This window comes from Cydia pomonella, chromosome 13 (assembly GCF_033807575.1).
Source record: "Cydia pomonella isolate Wapato2018A chromosome 13, ilCydPomo1, whole genome shotgun sequence".
Lineage (NCBI taxonomy): Eukaryota > Metazoa > Arthropoda > Insecta > Lepidoptera > Tortricidae > Cydia > Cydia pomonella.
The window spans coordinates 1,609,941-1,629,687 of NC_084715.1; the positions used below are offsets into that span (position 1 = coordinate 1,609,941).

Here is a 19,747-nt window from a genome sequence, read left to right on the forward strand (position 1 = left end):
ATGTACCTCAAGTACCTATGTACTATACTACAAAAGGGATATAAATTTACAAGTTCTTTTTTGGTGTTCTGTACCGCTAGTGTAACTTTGATCGACATCATAACGTGACGAACGCGTTTGCGTTAAGTCTCATTTTGTATAGGATTTTGAGGTTCCAAAACGTCCCGCTTGGCGCGCTCTTTCGAAATCGAATACAAAATGAGACTAAACGCAAACGCGTACGTCACGTTTGGAAATCGAATTTATTTACACTAGGGGTACTGAATACTAATACTATTTCACATTTGTCTGTGACAGCCCAATGTGTGGTTATCAGACGTAAAGACGTTGATATTTGACTTGTTTACACGTCGCAAATTACATTAATCTAGTATTTTCTGTGATAACCCAGAAGTTGATTACACACAATGCCTAAATATAGGACGCTGTTCTGTACGTACAGTAATTACAAGCATTAAAGAGGCTAAGATATTATGTTCTACAGTTGGTACACTCGTAATACGAATGCCAAAATAATCTTTATTAAGCTTTTAAGATTTTTATTTTTGTATGTATGTTAGTTTGTAAGGTATGTATCGACCTTAACTGCCTGAAAAAAAATTATATTTAATTTTTTAATTTTAATGTGTATAATGTCTATTGTCTATATAATATTGTATAATAGTGCCTTCTTATAGGAAACAATTCAGTAAGGGGATCTGACGTAAAGTGAAGTTGACAATATGGGACAGCCCTATGAAATTCTGATATTGCCTCTGTTGTAGCATCGATGGATAATTATGTGGCATTTAGATTTAATCATCTCTTAATTCGCTTCTACGTTTCAGTTAGAATGTTGTCAAAAAGATCCTTTCCTTTCATAAGAAGCCTCTCTAAAACTCGGAAATTAGCTTTATTAAGTATGTATTACTTCACTGAAAGAGAGTAAGATATCACACCTTTCACACTTAATCTGGTAGAAACCTCATAAAAAACAGCTCACCCTCAAACTCTCGATAACCTTCACGCATCATAAACTATCTTCGGCAAGTGCGTGTAAAAACAAACATTATGTGTCTAACACAACTTGGGCCACCATTTTGACACGACATTCAAGACCAATAAATTTAAAAAAACAAGTCATTAATATGTTAAGACAATATTTTACACGTAAATCTAGTTATTAAGCTATTATTTCGTACATATGAATACTTAACGAGCGACAAAGTGGACTCTAATCTTATTCAAATATTTTAGAGATAGAACAGACCCCCTAACGTGATTAGCCAGTATTGCCCAGAAGAATTGGCGGATATTTTGATAGCAAATAGCCATCTCCATGCTTTAGAGATACCACGGGTCTCTTAAAGTAATCGCGACCATTCATTTCCACAATAATTTACAAATACGTATAATTAGTTTATCGAACTAATGACTCCAATCCACATGGTTTACAGAAAACAACAGAAATACAACAGTCTCCTTAATATGAGAATTAAATTAAATGACAATATGACACACTCCAGTCCAATCCAAATGTGTTAGAGATGGCCAGTGGCCAGTATTACCCAGAAGCATCGGCGGATACTTTTATGGCAAATAAGTTGTCAAAAGCTGTAGCGGTAGTGTAGTCTGTATTCCCTGATAAATATGACCTCGGTCTCTTTAAAGCAAGAGTGAATAGGCTACTACTGAATCGGTGAGCTCCATCTTAGGCCCTGTCTTCACTTTCCATCAGGTGTGACTAGAGCCAATCGCCGATCAGTTTTTAATAAAAAAAAAAAAAGCGGAAATTTCCTAACCTAACCTATATGAAAGAATCAATATGACTTAAATCTAATTCAAATGTGTTAGAGATACAACAGATCCCCTAACGTGCCCGCGGCCATTAATGGCCGGAAGCGTGGCTTCGTTTCGGCGCGTTCCGAAACACGATTAATTGATTTGAGTCACGCAATATCAAGTGCTTTTTGTTTACGAAGATGCGTTTGTTGCGAAAAGGGGAACTTTTGTTTTGGTGAAGGTGGGTTTGATGACGTTTGAGTGACCTTGAGTTATGGTGGGTGACTAGAAGTCAAAAAGTTCGCATGTAATCTCTAGTTTAAATAACATAATTTTAGCAGTTAAGTATTCTGTAAATCTGACCTTACCCTGAATTGGTTTTTTTTTATATATAGTTTATTTATCATAAAGGTACAGTCGAGGAAATTGATTCTTTAGCAGTTTACGGTTCAATTTACATTGGACAGCTCTTAGCATAAGTATGTACAACAAAAATAACTTGTACCGCAAATTGCTAAAGAATCAATTTCCTCGACCGTACATAACATTGTGACACCACTTGTAATGTTTCATTTGAGCTCTTTCTAATGATACCCTATTGGACCTAGTAACTAGACTTTGAAATGTTGCATTTTTCTTAATTAATAAAAAAATATTAAAAAATACACTTCCATTGTGTCTGGGTTAGCGTTGTTCATGACTATTCCAAATTTCAAATCGATAGCTTAAATAGTTCTCGAAATATTTAGCAATGTGACAGCTAGACAGACGGATAGAGTCGCACCATAAGGGTTCCTTTCGTACCTTTTTGGTACGGAACCCTAAAAAACAAATTAAGGAATAAAGTAGAATGCTAAGACTCAAATATCATTATCTCCCCTTCTTTAGTCGGCTAATAAGTAAATAAATACACGCGTATTCCTTAATATACAGCTACAAAACTATGTAGTCTCTTCATTAGCGTTAATTTCTTCATTATCTCGCTGACTGTACGTACGCTGTTGAGTACAGTCGAATGCGTTCACTAATTAAAACTATTTTGTGTACAAGCATACGTAATTATAGAAATAATAGCAAGGCAAGCAGAGCGGTGAAATTGGTTAACAGGGGTACCGCAAGGAAGTGAATTGGGGCCAGAAAATTGAAGATAAGTTTGTACATAATTTTAATTCGCCTTTGGAATGATCTCCCTCTACCCTTAAGGCTAGCAAAGAGCATTTTTTTTAAAACCAGTTACGTAAGCACCTCTCTAACTCGCTCAAAGTGAATAAATAATCCGCATGTTAGTTGTATCATTGGGTACATAATACATAATATATATTTATTTGTATATATCTTCTTCCTCCTGACCTTATCCTACGTTATGTGGGGTCGGCACAACATGTTCTTCTCTTCCATTCTCCTCTATCTTTCGTCACCTCAGCACTCACTCCTTTCTTTCTCATATCCTCTTTCACACAATCCATCCATCGTTTTTTGGATCTACCATTTATTTGTATATATTTGTATATATGTATGTATGTTGTGTATATATGTAGATATACAAACAATACAATACAAATCCTCTTTATTGCACAACCTCAGAACAAATGTACATGGAAAAACATATAATACATGAAGATAGAGGTAAACAACAGGCGGCCTTATCGCTACAGAGTATATATTGCTGTTATTTTTATATGTATAAATGTATAAATAGAATATTGTAATATTGTTTAGAATAACTTGATTTGTGTTTCATATTCCCTCTCGTTGTGTACAATCCTGCATTAACTGCAAGTTTTTGTTTGATCCAATGGTTGACTGGTAGAGAATGCTTTAAGGCATTAAGTCCGTTATTTGTACAATTTTATATCGTGCAATAAAGTTTAAGTCAATAAATAATTTTATATGATATTTATCACTATTTTAAGGCCAAAGTAAATAAAGGGTGGATTAATTTTTTTTTTATTCTGTCCCGTCAGTCAGGCGACAATGAATAAATAAATAATAATAAATAAATAAATATTATATTACATTATTACACAAATTGACTAAGTCCCACAGTAAGCTCAATAAGGCTTGTGTTGAGGGTACTTAGACAACGATATATATATAATATATAAATATTTATAAATACTTAAATACATAGAAAATACCCATGACTCAGGAACAAATATCCATGCTCATTACATGAATAAATGCCCTTACCAGGATTTGAACCTGGGACCATCGACTTCGTAGGCAGGGTCACTACCCACTAGGCCAAACTGGTCGTCAAACGCGACAATGAATGAATAAAATGAATGAAAAACTTTATTACGGGTCCATATATAAATACTCAAAACTGGCATACCTACATATTTTTAAAATATTTAAAAGAGAAAGAAAGAAAGAAAATACATTTATTAACATCATGATTTGTATAAACATTTGACAAAACTGTAAAATAACACACACAACACAAATTACTTAGATGTTAAAATGATCCCCACTCAGCATATTGCCACGGCAAGCCATGTCGCTGATTTTACGTGGGGACCTAACTTAAAAACTAAGCTACATCTAAACTAAAACTAAGCGAGTGACAACATAACCGTCAAAAAACTGTACCCCTAGTGTAACTGTGATCGACATCATAACGTGACGAACGCGTTTGCGTTAAGTGTCATTTTTTATAGGATTTTGAGTTTCCAAAACGTCCCGCTTGGCGCGCTCTTTCGAAATTCAATACAAAATGAGACTAAACGCAAACGCGTACGTCACGTTTGGAAATCGAATTTATTTACACTAGGGGTACTGATCATAAATTACCGACACAACAATGACGAAAGAACAATACCTACAATAAAAAAAATAAGTTTAGTTTAGCGTTAGAACGAACTTTGAGATATTGGCCGACGTTGCGGAGCATTGGCTTGTGTAGCCGCCGTGCAGGTCAGGATCTCGACGACTTAAATAAAACTTCGATTTATAATGAAGTGAAGTATAATCCTCCCAAAGGTAATGGTTTACAAGGGTTCTTGCCAAAACGGTTCAATGTAGAAAGTAGGTGTTTATAGTATGGAGGATGATGAAAGAGTGATTTGCAATATTTGATTTGATCAGTACAAAAGGTTTAGATTTAAATGCTTCCAATTGGCCGCGAAACAGATTATGTGGAGCGCTCCTATTGGTGCTTTTAAAAAGCCTCCGAATGCTAGCCGAGCCTGACGGCTGCGTTTAGCTACTGCATTGTTTTTTATATAATATTAAGTTGCAGTCGCAACAGCTTGGACAAAATAAAAAATACAAACATGATAAAAATCTCAATATATTTATCGCATGGCCAGAAAAGTTACCTCTGACTTAGCATTTTTGCACTATAGACAGCTTATGTATTTTCAAGTTTATTTTTTCACGCATTATTTTACAAAAGAAAGTCGGGTAAATTTATTTACTCGTAAATACCTGTAAAATAACAATTTTATTTATAAACTTGCGGAAAACTAGGTAAATGATTTATCAAGCATAAAAAGCGTTTTTCACTTGATCTTTGCTCCGATTACCCAAAATTAGATTTAAATTGATTATACCCGTAATTAAAAGTAGGATTTATTAATGCTCAACCAGCCCCGACTTTAATAAGGTCATCCACTCAAACGGCTGAAATAGTTAAGTTATTTTGGGATCATCGATTTAGGGCTAACTTTTACCGCTTAACACTTTCAGCCCGATTCGAAAAATGATTAAGACACGTTTAAGATCTTGGAAAGATCTTTAAAAGATCGGTAACTAAACAACATGTCAAAATTGACGTTTATTTCGATTCCGCTGTGATCCCAATAAGATCTATCAACGATATTTCTAACGTCAAAGTGACATTGGTTGCCCGAATCGAGCTGCTTCTGTCAATTATACGACATACAAACGATATCTAAATGATAACTTATCTAAACCAGAACTTATCGTTATCGTATTTCATTCTTAGTATCGGGCCGTTTGAGTGGTGTTCTGATTTTAAATAGATGAAGGTTTTGAAATTGATATGAAACGATCGCTCGCACTGGGTGGTGCGTGAAATCGAGTCGTGTCATTGTCAAGGTTTTATGATAGTATAATCATAACTAAAACAAATTGTAAAATCATAACTCATAATCCCATCCTTGAGTTTAAAACGTTTAAGGCTTTTAAATTACTAGCAGAATATAAAATTTAACCTTTTGCAGAATAAATAAAAAGTCGCTAAAACTTGTAATAACTAGTTTTCTGAAACGCCTTGGGCTGAGTATTTCTCAGTCATAACTAGGGCCCATTTTCTCGAACGGTTTTAGTCTAATATTATTAGTGTGTTGCCATGGCAACCCATACGACTTGACAGTTCGTGGACTAATATTATTAGTCTAATACCGTCCGAGAAATGGGCCCCTAGTTGTCGTAGTAGTAGTAGTATGTAAAACCTATTTTTACTTCTTGTTTTTAAAATTTATTTCAATTAAAATTAGTTTTATCTAGTGAAAACGCGTTATCACCAAAGTCGTTTCGGATAACTAGTTTTGACTGGGGAAAATGCATTTTCACTAATAACGGCTAAGCTAAGCATTTGATTAAACATTATAATTGAACAAGGGTAGGTACAGTCACGGATGTTAATTGTTGAGCATTTACTTTTCATTGGCCATTTCATACCGTTAGTATTGGCCATTTTATACCGTTAGTATTAACAGCCAAATTAGCTTGAACCTTAGATGGATCAACAATTAAAGTCTATAACCATGCAAAGACTTCGTTTCCGTGAAATGTTTGAAAAAAAATGCAGTCGCTTTTTGAGCGATATTCGTAGTGAATATTTCCTAAGAAGTACATCTCAAATATTATAAGCCACTAGAGATGGGTCGTGAGTAAATACTCAGTATATACTCAATCTACCCGTATTTTCTCGTTTTTACCCAAATCGGTGGGTATAACAATAAAAATAAATAAATAAATAGGTCAATAAGGCTTGTGTTAAGGTTTGTCTAAGTAACAACGATATATAATATAATATATAAATATTTATAAATACTTAAATACATAGAAAACACCCGTGACTCAGGAACAAATATCCATGCTCATCACACGAATAAATGCCCTTACCAGGATTTGAACCCGGGAACATCAGCTTCATAGGCAGGTTCACTACCCACGAGGCCAGACCGAAAAAAAAAAGGTAGGTATAAAGTATTAGAGTGCTAAAAAGGGCATATACATTTGAAATATAGGTGTATTTTGTTAGCTGCCACTTAATTAAGTACTCAATATTTTAAGAAATATATTTTAAAGGGGTGCCCCCCTCCATACATGAAACTAATTGTCACAAAAAAAAATTAGAAACCAAAAATACCTTGAATGTATCGAAAAACTTTTTTGGATAAATTGTACATGTATTTATATACTATATGTATATTATAACATCGATAGAACTTTAGTCCCATATTTTAAAAGTAAATACCTTCTTATTTATCGCAAATTGCCTCTTACTTACCTTTTTTCAAAAATTAAGCATCATATGCTTTTTATTCTGTAAATATTATTTCTTCAATAAAAAACAATTTAGTTCTTGAATCTCACTTTTTTAACATTTTATTAGCAATCGTTTTAACCCACCTAAATGAGTAAATACGGGTATGTATCGGGTGCTTAGAGTATGCTCAGTGTTTACTCACCCCAACTCTATAAACCACTAGCGTGTAGAACAGCATTTACCGGGCTTAAACCACGTTCGCCGCAGTTAACTGCCGGAAAATAAATTCAATTTGAATTACTTTGGTTCGTATTTTTAATGTATCGTTTTTACGTTTTTAAATGCTTGAGCTTCAGAACATCCTAGCACCTTCCTGCTTGCATCCTAAAGATTCCGGAGTCCGCTTCACTAAATACAACTATCACATTAAATTAATTTAATCCACAAACATATTTAGTGGACGCACGTACTGTGAAAATTTTTTTTTTTAACTACGTGAGTAGCAAACAAGCATGCGGCCCGCCTGACGGTAAGCAGTCTCCGTAGCCTATGGACGCCTGTAACTCCAGAGGCATCTCGTGCATAACAATCAAGAATTATAATCTTCAGAACCATGGTTTTCAAAAATGACCCAGGAGACATTAATCATCGCATCGAGTGGTAAAAAAGGTTAATTGTGACCGAAACCGTCAAAATGTCCTACTTTGTCGCGTGTCATAAGGACGCCTTAACAGGTTATTCGTATATGAATACGAGCAAATCTCGTCCTTATGGCTAGCAATAAAGTGGGACGTTTTGCCGGTTTAGGTCACAATTTACCTTCTTAAACTCTTTTGTTTTATTTTTAATATATGTTATTAGTTGAACCCTTAAGTTCTACTTATGTAAGGCAATTGTCGGACCAATCTTGTTTTTATTTATTTATACTACGTCGGCGGCAAACAAGCATACGGCCCGCCTGATGGTATGCAGTCTCCGTAGCCTATGTACGCCTGCCTATATAATTCCAGAGGGTCTTGTTGTACGGATGTGACTCTTACAGGCCAATTCCAACAACCTAACATGGATCTGACATTACTCCAATATGCGATGGTTCCAATCTCCTATAGAGTATCTGCTGATTTGCGCATTATGTCAACCTTCAACCAAAAACGTCACTTTTAACACTGACAGTATCATAATACTACTTGAACTTGTACATAAGGTACTCCATAAAGCGTTGCACAAACTTTTATGTAAGGTCCTGGCAGAATATCAGCGATGTGGCTTGCCGCATCATCATGCTGAGCCAGCGCCAATTCTCTGCCACGACACATGGTTATGTCCTTTTGTTTTTATTTCTTGGTTCATACCGGTAGTTTATCTTTTAATTTAAGCTGCATGTTAATGTTTAATAAGTATCTCTCCTTGTAATTACCATGTATGTTGTGGAAATGAATAAAGTGTTTATCTATCTATCTATCATATTGGAATGAGATCTAATAACTAAAACTCTAATCCAAAAACGTCAGTATTGACTATAAAAGATCAGTATCACATCCGTATCATATTGAAATGAGATTTAATAACTAAAACTCGAATTGAATTGTAATGTAAGACTAAGGAGGATAAGAACTCTTAGTAGCGAAGAGATAAATCAGGGGCCGATTTCTCGAACGGTATTAGACTAATATTATTAGGCCACCAACTGCCAAGTCGTATGGGTTACCAGAGCAACATACTAATAATACTAGACTAATACCGTTCGAGAAATGGGCTTTTTTTTACTGTATAGGTATAAATATTGACATTATTATTCTAACCCAAATAGAAAATACTTGTTTCTACTAGTAGTCAGTCAGACATCTACCTTAGCTACCTTTGCATACAAACTAAGTTAATTGCAGTACACACACACACTATTAAGCGAGGCGTAAATCGCAGGTGACTCATGTATAATGCAACCTGTCATGAGTGTCTCTGTGTTTTAGCCTACTTACCACGCAGATTGGCTTTTAGGCCCCTACCAATGGAAGGTCTAAAGTCGGTGGATCAGCATTGCAATCAGCGGATGAGCAATGCGGCCAGCTTTCTGGGCACCGTACCAAACGATCATGAACAGATGGAATTTCATAGAAAAAATACCGTTATTACTAAATACTACTAAATACTAGAATCGCAAAGATATTCAAAATTCAAGTAGGTAGGTAGGGCTTTTTTACAAGTCAATACAACATTTATAGTAGCTCATTCTTCCCTCTTAAGAGGCTGTCAATACCTAAAGCGCGCACACTGTCTATTAGTAACGGAGTAAATGAGATAGCACTGTCGCATGTTACTGGGCGTGGGCAAGGGAATAATAAGAAAAATATTTAAATAAAAAAAAGTGGATTATTAGTGTAATATTTTACTCAACAGCGGTTTAGATATATATGTTTTGAAATTGTGATTTTAATTGCAGACCCATAAGTCAAAACAATAAAGACATAGAACCGTTTAATTGTGATTTTAAGACCAATTTTTGCAATTATTTTCTATCGAGCCGATTTCGTTCAATCATGTATCGAGTACAACCACGGTCTTTGAAATATAATTAATATGAACATATATTTTTCTTACTTGACTAAAACAAATAGTCTTTCTTAAAAAACTGTTTAAGTAACATCAATTTCAAGGACATTGGGTGTTGACAGCCTCTTAAGGTGATTAGGTAAGATAGGTCAGGTCCATACGTCACAGTCGAGTAAACCTAGTAGTAGTGTTTAGATTAACACCGTTAATGAGATGCGTAGAGTAACAGTAACTAGGCTATGTATCCCGCGTCTGAAGTTGCAACCCTACATACCACACAAATATAATTCTACCTTATCTACTAGACTATAAGGCTGAAAGTCTGTTGGTTATATTGTTGTAGTTAGGACGGTATAGGTCTAAAGTTGATATGCTAATTCGTGAGCTATGTCCTTCGGCGGACATAGCGGGCATATGCATACTGGGACAAAGGTTTTGAATTATTTTATTCTAATGTTGGTTATTGTTAGAGTCATGTTTAGTTTGCATTCGAAAGTAAATAATAATAAAACCTATTGTTCCAATCTTTCAATCCAAAGAAGAGAGTCAGCTCCTGGTAGCGGAAAAAAAGGTGTTACGAAAGATCCTGGGACCTGTCAAGAGAGATGACGGCACCTGGAGGATCCGTAAGAATGCCGAAATCGAGGAGTTAGTGGCCGAACCCAATATCATCGGCGAAACGAAATGCCACAGACTTCGCTGGTTCGGCCATTTACTGAGGATGGGTGAGGATCGGGGTGTTAAGAGAGCTTATTTGGGACAACCGACTGGTCGCCGTCCAGTGGGTCGGCCCAGATACCGCTGGAGCGACAGTGTACAGGCGGATCTGTGCCAACTCAAAGCCGATAACTGGCAGGAAATGGCACAGGATCGGGACAGGTGGCGTTCTCTCGTTTTGGAGGCCAAGACCCTCTTTGGATCACTGCGCCACAATAGTTAGTTAGTTAGTTCCAATCTTTTTTCGTAAAACCTTCCCTTGCGAAGACAAAAAATTTCGCGCATGTACATATTCTCCGCTGCTTGCTATTCGAGTTTTATTTATTCAATCTGCTTTCAATATAATACTGACCTGTCAGTGTCAAAAGGGACATTTCTTAAACTTCAAAAGTCTTTTGACATTGACAGTAACAGATCAGTATCATATCGGAAAGAGATCGAATAACTTTGACGACCGGTCTGGCCTAGTGGGTCATAGACCCTGCCTATGAAGCTGATGGTCCCGGGTTCAAATCCTGGTAAGGGCATTTATTCGTGTGATGAGCACTGATATTTGTTCCCGAGTCATGGGTGTTTTAAAAGTATTTAAATATTTATAAATATATTAGTACATTACGATACAAGTGCGAAAAATAGGAAATTCGAAACGAGTGGCGATAAATTAAAACACGACCGAAGGGAGTATTTTAAATCGACACGAGTTGCGAATTACCTATTCGCACATGTATCGTACAACGTTTTACAGTACATATGTCCCTTTAAATGTTCGACACAGTAACATAATATGCTAATTTTCGCACTAGTGCTATAAAGTAGCACCATATGTACTGTAAACGTATTATATGTATCGTTGTCTAAGTACCCTCAACACAAGCCTTATTGAGCTAACTGTGGGACTTAGTCAATCTGTGTAATAATGTCGTATCGAAATGAATATTATAGTTGAGTTGGGAGTCCATACATGAAAAGTACCCAATCACAGTTTGGTATACGAAATCTTAATTCAACCATTACAGTCGACAAGTAGAAAAATACATTTTTGAATCCTAGCCCCCTCTTCTGTACTTCCATCTTCTCAAAATTACGTCTAACTTTGCTAACCACGGCTGTATCATTAATTTCCGAAAATCAAGTGGTAAACAAAACCCTGCCCTTTGTTTCAATGAGAAGCCAAATGTACCGAAATAAAGTTAAGGTCATACTAATGAATCACCAATGACATTTTGACTAATGGAGAATGCTAATACAGCTCGACTCCCTAGCGTTTTGGGGTATCACCTAGATTAGGTTATTTTATTTTTGGTATCTCAATATCCATACAAATAGATACATATTTGACAAGTAGCTAATGGACTACTATTTTTTTATACCACGTCGGTGGCAAAGCATACAGCCCGCCTGGTAAGCAGTCCCCGTAGCCTATGGACGCCTGCAACACCAGAGGTATTATATGCGCGTTGCCGACCCTTTTTCATACTAAACGGAACTGTCACCATATATGTATATTATATATTATATTATATTATTACACAATAGAAAACACCCATGACTCAGGAACAAATATCCCTGCTCATCACACTTACCAGGATTTGAATCCGGGACCATCAGCTTCGTAGGCAGGGTATATCTATATACGAAAAAAATCTCCCATTTGAAAATGATCATATATTTATTATATTTCTGGTCGGACTTTGCAGAATGGGGAAGTAACAAACAGTTGGAAAAGGTTTTGAAAATTGCATGAACATTTTAAGGAAAAAAAAAAGGATTCGATTTTCAAAAGTTTTTAGAAAACAAAGAAATTCTAACAAGTTTCGAAAACTTTTACAGAAAACCACAGCCAAATAACACTAGACCCTACTCATAGTGTAGTGTTTCTGCCGGTGAATAAGATTGCCAGAGCTCAACGAGGGTGCGGAGTGTTAGGTTCGGCAACGTGCATGTAACTCCGCTGGAGTTGCAGGCGTACATAGGCTACAGAGGCTGCTTACCATCAGGCGGGCCGTATGCTTGTTTGTCACCGACGTAGTATATTTTTTATGTGACAAATTTCGTAAAACACTTTCCATTAAAAAAACAGAAAAATAAAATATGTCGTTGTTTTTCACGAATAAGCCTACTTCTTTATTATAAACTAAGCTGCATAAAACAAACAATTACAAAAGCGGTCTTATGTCTTAAATGCTCAAGGCAATGTTTTCCCTAAAATCTCATTTATTTTTTTACTTTACAATCAGAGCGTGTAATGAGAATGAGTCCATTTAGGCTTATCTATGTCAGATAGCGTTATCAGTACATTCGTTCAAATTAAATATGTTGAATAGTGTAGTGATTTCACTACGAAGAAGATTAGTTAGTGCTGAAGCCATCATTTGTGTTTTAATAATTTGTTTGTGAAATACTTATGAATATCTTTATTTATAGAAATTGAAAAACGCATTTAACGGATTTTCAAGACAGAATTGTAGCCCTAGTGTAAATTTATTCGACAACGAGACGTGACGTTCGCGTTTGCGTTAAGTCTCATTTTGTATGGGATTTTGAGTTTACAAAACGTCCCGCTTGGCGCGCTGTTTCTAAATGCCATACAAAATGAGACTTAACGCAAACGCGTACGTCACGTTTCGCTATCGAATAAATTTACACTAGGGGTACAGTACCCCTAGTGTAACTTTGATCGACATCATAACGTGACGAACGCGTTTGCGTTAAGTCTTATTTTGTATAGGATTTTGAGTTTCCAAAACGTCCCGCTTGGCGCGCTCTTTCGAAATCCAATACAAAATGAGACTAAACGCAAACGCGTACGTCACGTTTCAAAATCGAATTTACTTACACTAGGGGTACAGTACCCCAGATTTCCAAGTGCTCCGTGAACAAAGCATAGTACGGAGCACTAACAAGATTGTATGTGTATTGAAATTATTCCGCTTGACTTCCGTCTTGATTTCATAATATAGAACCTTCTGGTAAAAGTTAAACAATATGTACGAGTATTACAGAGCAACGAAACTCAACTCTCGAATCTATAGTCTACAGGGTGACCTTAGCCATTGGACAAACCCTGAAATCCCACGTAGGGTTACTTTTCAGGAATGCTCTGACGTTAATATTTTTTTTTAATTAGAACAAAAGATAAAAAAAATGTTTTCGAACAAAAGTTATTTGCAATAATCGACAACAAAAAGAAACATATTGTGTTAATCTTTGGAAGTGTTTTTGACAATTTGTTCGAAAAATAATGATGACATTTTTCAAAAGTCAGAAGCTTATTAGTGTCATAAATAAAAAAGATAATCAAAAAGGTTGAAGAAGGTTCCATACTATTCTTTGAGGATATTACCTTAGGAGCTACTAACTAACACATACAGGCTTGCTCCAAAGTAAAAAATGGTAATTTGTTAATTTCTTCGAAACCGCTACACCGGTTGTTATGATACTTTGTACACTGGTTCTAAATACCCTAATGCATATGTACATTTCGGCTTTGTCCAATGCCTAGGGACACACTGTATAACAAACCCATTTCGAATTAATGCAATGAGAAAAAGACGGATATTCTATCGCGGGCGAGATACTGACACGCCATTCCTCTGCTAGGCCTACTGGGGGCCTAGCGAAGATAACAACTGTATATCGACAAAAACTAAACGAAAAGAAAGCATGTCACGTGACTATCATTTTGGCTAGGCCCCCTGCTCATTTAAGGGCCACTTAAACCATCCAGGGTTAACTCGGATTTAACCGTTAACACAGGGTTAAATTGTACTGGTAACTCCTGGTTTAACCGGTTAGCCCCGAGTTAGTGGCTAACCCTGGATGGTGCAAGTGGCCTTAAATAGATGTGCACGTTGCCGCAATTGGCACGAATTGGCTACTTGACTGTTTTTTGTAAATAATGTCAAACGATCTTGATTTTCCAGAGGATAAAATGTTTATATAGGACTCATGGCATTTAAGCAACACAAAGATCAGAAATGAGAGTTAAAGTCTGACGCTCGCACTCGACGATTGAAACGCCTCTAACAAAATGATAAGGTGATGTGACGTCACATCATATAAGTCTGTCCTAAATGTATGGAAGATGAAGGAAATTGCCATTTTGACCCTGAAATATTGCGTTTATGTGTATAGATGTCATACAATATATTTTTCAATAAAATGTAAGGAATCGAATAGTACCATTTTCTTTTCTATTTGTGAAAGACAAAAAAAATTTTTTTTGAGCCTTGTATTTTTATAATCTCAATAAAAAAAAATTTAATCCACTTTTTTTATAATGGATGGCTCATTTTCTATTCATTTAACTAAATTTTGTTATAATATTCAACATGTGTCAAGTACCCAATTGGCACAAGCGCTACTTGACATACAAACAAAGTCGCACTAGAGATGTACGAGTATCTGCTTGATAAGGAATAGTTTAAAATCGTCCTAACCTCATTGGTGTTCCAGCGGTGCCTCTGGGCAGCGAAGTGTTCAGCGCGCGGCAGGCTCTCCAGATTCTCTGGCAACTTGATGGGCTCGCCATCTGGAAGAAAGAAAAGAGTATGGAGTGTGGAATTAGGAGGAGTGACAGCTCTTATGGTAGAACTGTTGCAAAAGTGTCCAGCTGTCAGCTATAAATAATAGTTCCAAATCTCTCCAGAGTAACGCTAGAGTAGCTAAGAACCTAGGGGTTATTGACGGAGTGAAGTGCGCTGTCTATGATTTGATTTTTTTGTTCAAGTATTCTAGGTATTGTAGCGCCACCTATTTAAGGTTTTTTGATGATACTTTTGGTACATGGAGATTTATTTCCTTACCTCCACCTTCCGTAGAAAAGAGTTTTAAAACATAAATTACATGACATGTTTAAAGGGATGATAATCCCTGGCGCTTCTTTCCACGCACTCTCTACGCGACAGCATTTGGATCTTCACTACCTAGAATACTTAGATGGTTGGCAGTTCTCAACTGTGCGTTTCTCCAGAAACTTCCTGCCTCACACATCAGCTAAACGGTGGAATGAACTGTCGCCCGCAGTATTTCCGGAGCGATAGGATCTATAAACTTCAAGAAAAGAGAAAGAGAAGGCTTCAAGAACAGTTCCTGTGAACGGCCGGTACAACCCTCCAGGGGTTGCAAGTGATTATGGACGTCAGCGATTTCTTACGATTCGTCTGTTTGTTGCTTACTATATTATAAATAAGTTTTTGGCGAAAATTTAATTTTTGGTACAAGCTTTTATCGCTCGTACTTTTTTTCCACAGGCAACTAATACTTATCGAGTAAACTCTAAAAACCCAAAACACAATTAAGTTGGGTTGTTTTATCACAGAGTTCCTATTGCTACCTCCTGTCTCCATCATCAAATCAGCTTGATGGTACCATAATATATATTGCATTGTCACCCGACTTACATATTATGCAAATTTTCAGCTTTATCGGAAACCGGGAAGTGGGTCAAATTTAACTTGCAAGATTTGTCCCATACATACTAACAGGGCAAGTTAAATAAAAGCTTGTAAGAACCTTATGACTCGTTTTTAACGTGGTCACTTCTCCCTGCATCCAGTTGAAACTAAGAACGTCCAAAAAGTGATAGAGGATATTAAAATTGTCCAAATACGGAACAGGTGTTCCAGTCAGAAGCAGAAGTAGCTAAGCGCAGGTGTGATTTAGTTAGTTCGTCTAACTGGGCCTTTTCTGAAGAAAAAAAATACCCTTAAAGACATTTGCTCTAAAGCTTATTAACGGCATATTGAGCCAGGACGATTCATTGGACCTATTTTCGACTCCTGAACCGAGATTCTTAGCCACAGCCGGGCGCTACCTCGAGGCTGTAGTCGCCCCGAGCACCATTAGCACTAATTAGATAATATGTAGGTACTTATATTTAAATTCTGACTAACTGTTTTTGGTAGTAATTTATTATAGTTATGTTATAATTCAATTCTTATATTCCTATGTGTCATGTCTGGTGTATACTGTAAGTGACATTATAAAAATAAAAATAAAAATAATAAATAAATTCGATCTTCAAAACAAACCTGCTCGACTGATACCATTAATAGACAAATATAAGTACCCCAGCTCCTCCACGAAACCTAGGAAGGTTTTAAGGTTGCAGTCCAGAAGAATGTGTTTTGTTGCTTCCTTTGTTTCCATGCACGCACTGTACATACTCTGTTTTTTTTTATGATAGAGAAGGCAAACGAGCATCACCGGAGCATCGACGGATCACCTGATGGAAAGCGATTACCGCCGCCCGTGGACACCTGCAACACCAGAGGGGTTGTAAGTGCGTTGCCGGCCTTTAAGATGGGAGTACGCTCTTTTCTTGAAGGTTTGAAGGCCGTATCCGTCCGGAAATACCTCAGGCGACAGTTCATTCCACAGTGATGTCAATTTAGTATGTGATGTCCTGTGAGTAATTTTTCTCTTCATAAAGGTGTCCTCCCTCAATAATATTCTGGTAAGCCTGTCATTCTGTTCCGGAAGGTACTAGGATCCTACATTTATCCAGTTTATCCTAGTATTTGCCCAGATATGATTCATTCACGCCCTTATTTTCTTGTCAGTAAAGTTTCGTTTAGATCAATAAATTAGTCAACCGGAGATCAAGGCTTAAGGTGGTTTGATAGAACTTCTGATGCGGTTGTTAATGAGCCAGTATAATAACCGCCTTAAATGCAACATACCAAAACAAGAGCCGAGGAAATGTACATTTTCCCCCCACCCCAAAGTTTACCTAAACTCTTGCCGCGAAGCTAATAAAAAATCTTTACAGCAAGCAAAACATTAAGGCGAGGTGAAAACTGGCCAGTTTTTGGCAACATTCGTCAGAAATGCCTCTCGCTGCACCCACCTTCCACAAACACCCTGTACCACTTACCTTTCGAACAAGCGATTTTAAACTTTAACCCCCCAAAATAAGGCTTTATAAGCTACCTAGAAAAGCATCACAGTCCAATGGTCCAACTTGTTGAAATTCCGTCGCCGTCCCTCGCCAGTGTGCAACTTTAACGAGCGCTCTCTCAAACTGCACTTGACTCATAAGTTAAAGGAGTAAAGGGTCATTTCCGCTCGTTTTTCATTGTGGCAACAGCAAAGTTAGGATTGTAGGGAATATTCGAGAAGGAAATTTCGCAAGCCAAGCTTGTGCTCGAGCGCTCACTAATTTTGTGCCCGATCGCGGTCTAACGGTTGTAGATTACCCCCTACTTGATCGTGCATTATGAAACGCGTAGGTGAGATAAAATTAAACCCCTTGTGTGAAAAAACCTTTAGATCGAGTTAATTGCTAAGAAATCTAAAAATATCTGATTTTGGTGCCGTTCGGATGTTAACTATAGCAGGATTATTGTTGCCCATTTTCCTTCATAAAAATCGAGTTTACTTTATGACTGGCTGAACTACTCTCATTTACAGCGAATATTGCCGACAATAACCTTAGCAAAATTCGCTAACTTTATGCCGACTCATCTTAGAACCCTCGTATTTCGGGCTCCTCAAATATTTAAGCATTACTAAGCTTATGTAAGTATTTACATATACATGTGTGCGTTGTGATATGGAATGCAACTGCAAAGTATATTTTAGAATACAGTATTTGAAGTATTTGAAGTATCGACAGCATTAAAATTATTTACAAGTCCAGATACTCCTTAACAGAGTAGAAACAATGTTCCTGAAGCCATCTCGTTAATTTTGTCTTTAATTCTAAATCATACAATAATTTTATATTCTTCCCTCCCTCCCTTATTTCCCTCTTGCACATGGGAGGAGGCCTGTGCCCAGCAGTGGGACGTATATAGGCTGAATTATTTTAATTATTTATTATAATTTGATATTATCAGGAAACTTATTATAAATTTCAATAATAGTGCTATAATAGCTAATGAAGTGGTTTTAAGTTTTTTAGCTATATGTGGTAAACTCATGATCACTAGAAATCTTTCATGCTACATCTACTTTTAACAAGCGATCTGTGGTAACGGATAACGTGCGACATTCGTAGGGTTTAAATCTAGTTAAAGTATTTCAAGTAATGTATTTTTTGCAGAAGGGGCGTTATTTACGATGTACCATGTTTGTGGCGGGATTAAAATGGCTGACGACGGAGATTAACGGCGCAGTAAGTAAAAAAAAGCACATTGAAGTAGTACGGATGTAAATACTCTAAATATATAATAAATATGTACACCAGGCGGACTTAATGCGTCACGGCATTTTTAGGGTTCCGTAGCCAAATGGCAAAAAACGGAACCCTTATAGATGCGTCATGTCCGTCTATCTGTCCGTTTATGTCACAGCCACTTTTTTCCGAAACTATAAGAACTATACTGTTCAAATTTGGTAAGTAGAAGTATTCTATGAACCGCATTAAGATTTTCACACAAAAATAGAAAAAAAAAACAATACATTTTGGGGGTTCCCCATACTTACAAGGAAGGGTACCCAACTGTCCGACTCCGATTTGATTCATTTTGATATATGTTATAGAGTTGTCTAAAATAACGGACACGTATTTTTTTTAGCTGCCCAAACTCAACCTGTTAGGAGAAAATGGCCTTCAAGGTAAGGTCAACTCGGCAAAGACCGGCATACTTTATTTAAAAAGAACTTAATTGAAAAATTTTAGCTATCCTGTTGCCTGAAAGTAAAATTTTCTGAAATTAGTTGATAAAATATTTCGTTGGTTTCTAATTAAACTTGCCAAATTCTCATTTAAGGCATCGGATAGTGAAATAAACACTCGTTTTTAAAACACGTCGCAATGGACGAACTCAGCGCCAATGTCGGATAAGATCGTCTAATGGCGAATTCACCTACACATAGGCAACCTACGTAATTATAGATGTTTGTACGAGTGCGAACTACAATAACAACTGAATGTAGACTCTAATATGTCAAGAATAGGGTTTATTATGGCTGATTTCATGCAAAGTTTCGTTTGTCGGGTAAGACCGGCATACATCGCCATACAGGGGTCGAAAACACGCAGGTAAGTATTAATAAAACAATGAGATCAAACATTGAAATCAATACAAATGTATTTTAATCAATACAATTCTTAAGTAAAATACTAAACGAGTATTGATTTAAGTACTCTTAAAAATTGAGGCCAAGAATACCACAAAAAGTAGCAAATGTATATTGCATTGAAATGGAAGTGATAACATTCATCAGTGAAATAAACTGCTGATTCATATAAACTATTTCGAGGTAGACAGACACAAAATGCTTAACAGCTGACCAAGGTTGGCCCCTTAC

At 36.5% G+C, this 19,747-nt stretch overlaps 1 protein-coding gene across 2 annotated transcripts in view; it reads right to left on the bottom strand.

The window, feature by feature from the left end:
• LOC133523955 (calmodulin-binding transcription activator 2) overlaps positions 1 to 19,747 on the bottom strand; it is a 314,418-nt gene that overhangs the window by 171,939 nt on the left and 122,732 nt on the right. The window contains exon 3 of one of the 2 annotated variants that reach the window (XM_061859685.1): positions 14,929 to 15,020. The gene's annotated coding sequence lies outside the window, so the exon portion shown is untranslated. Of the gene's footprint in view, positions 1 to 14,928; positions 15,560 to 19,747 lie in introns of those variants that run through there. The other variant, XM_061859684.1, reaches the window with a different exon arrangement.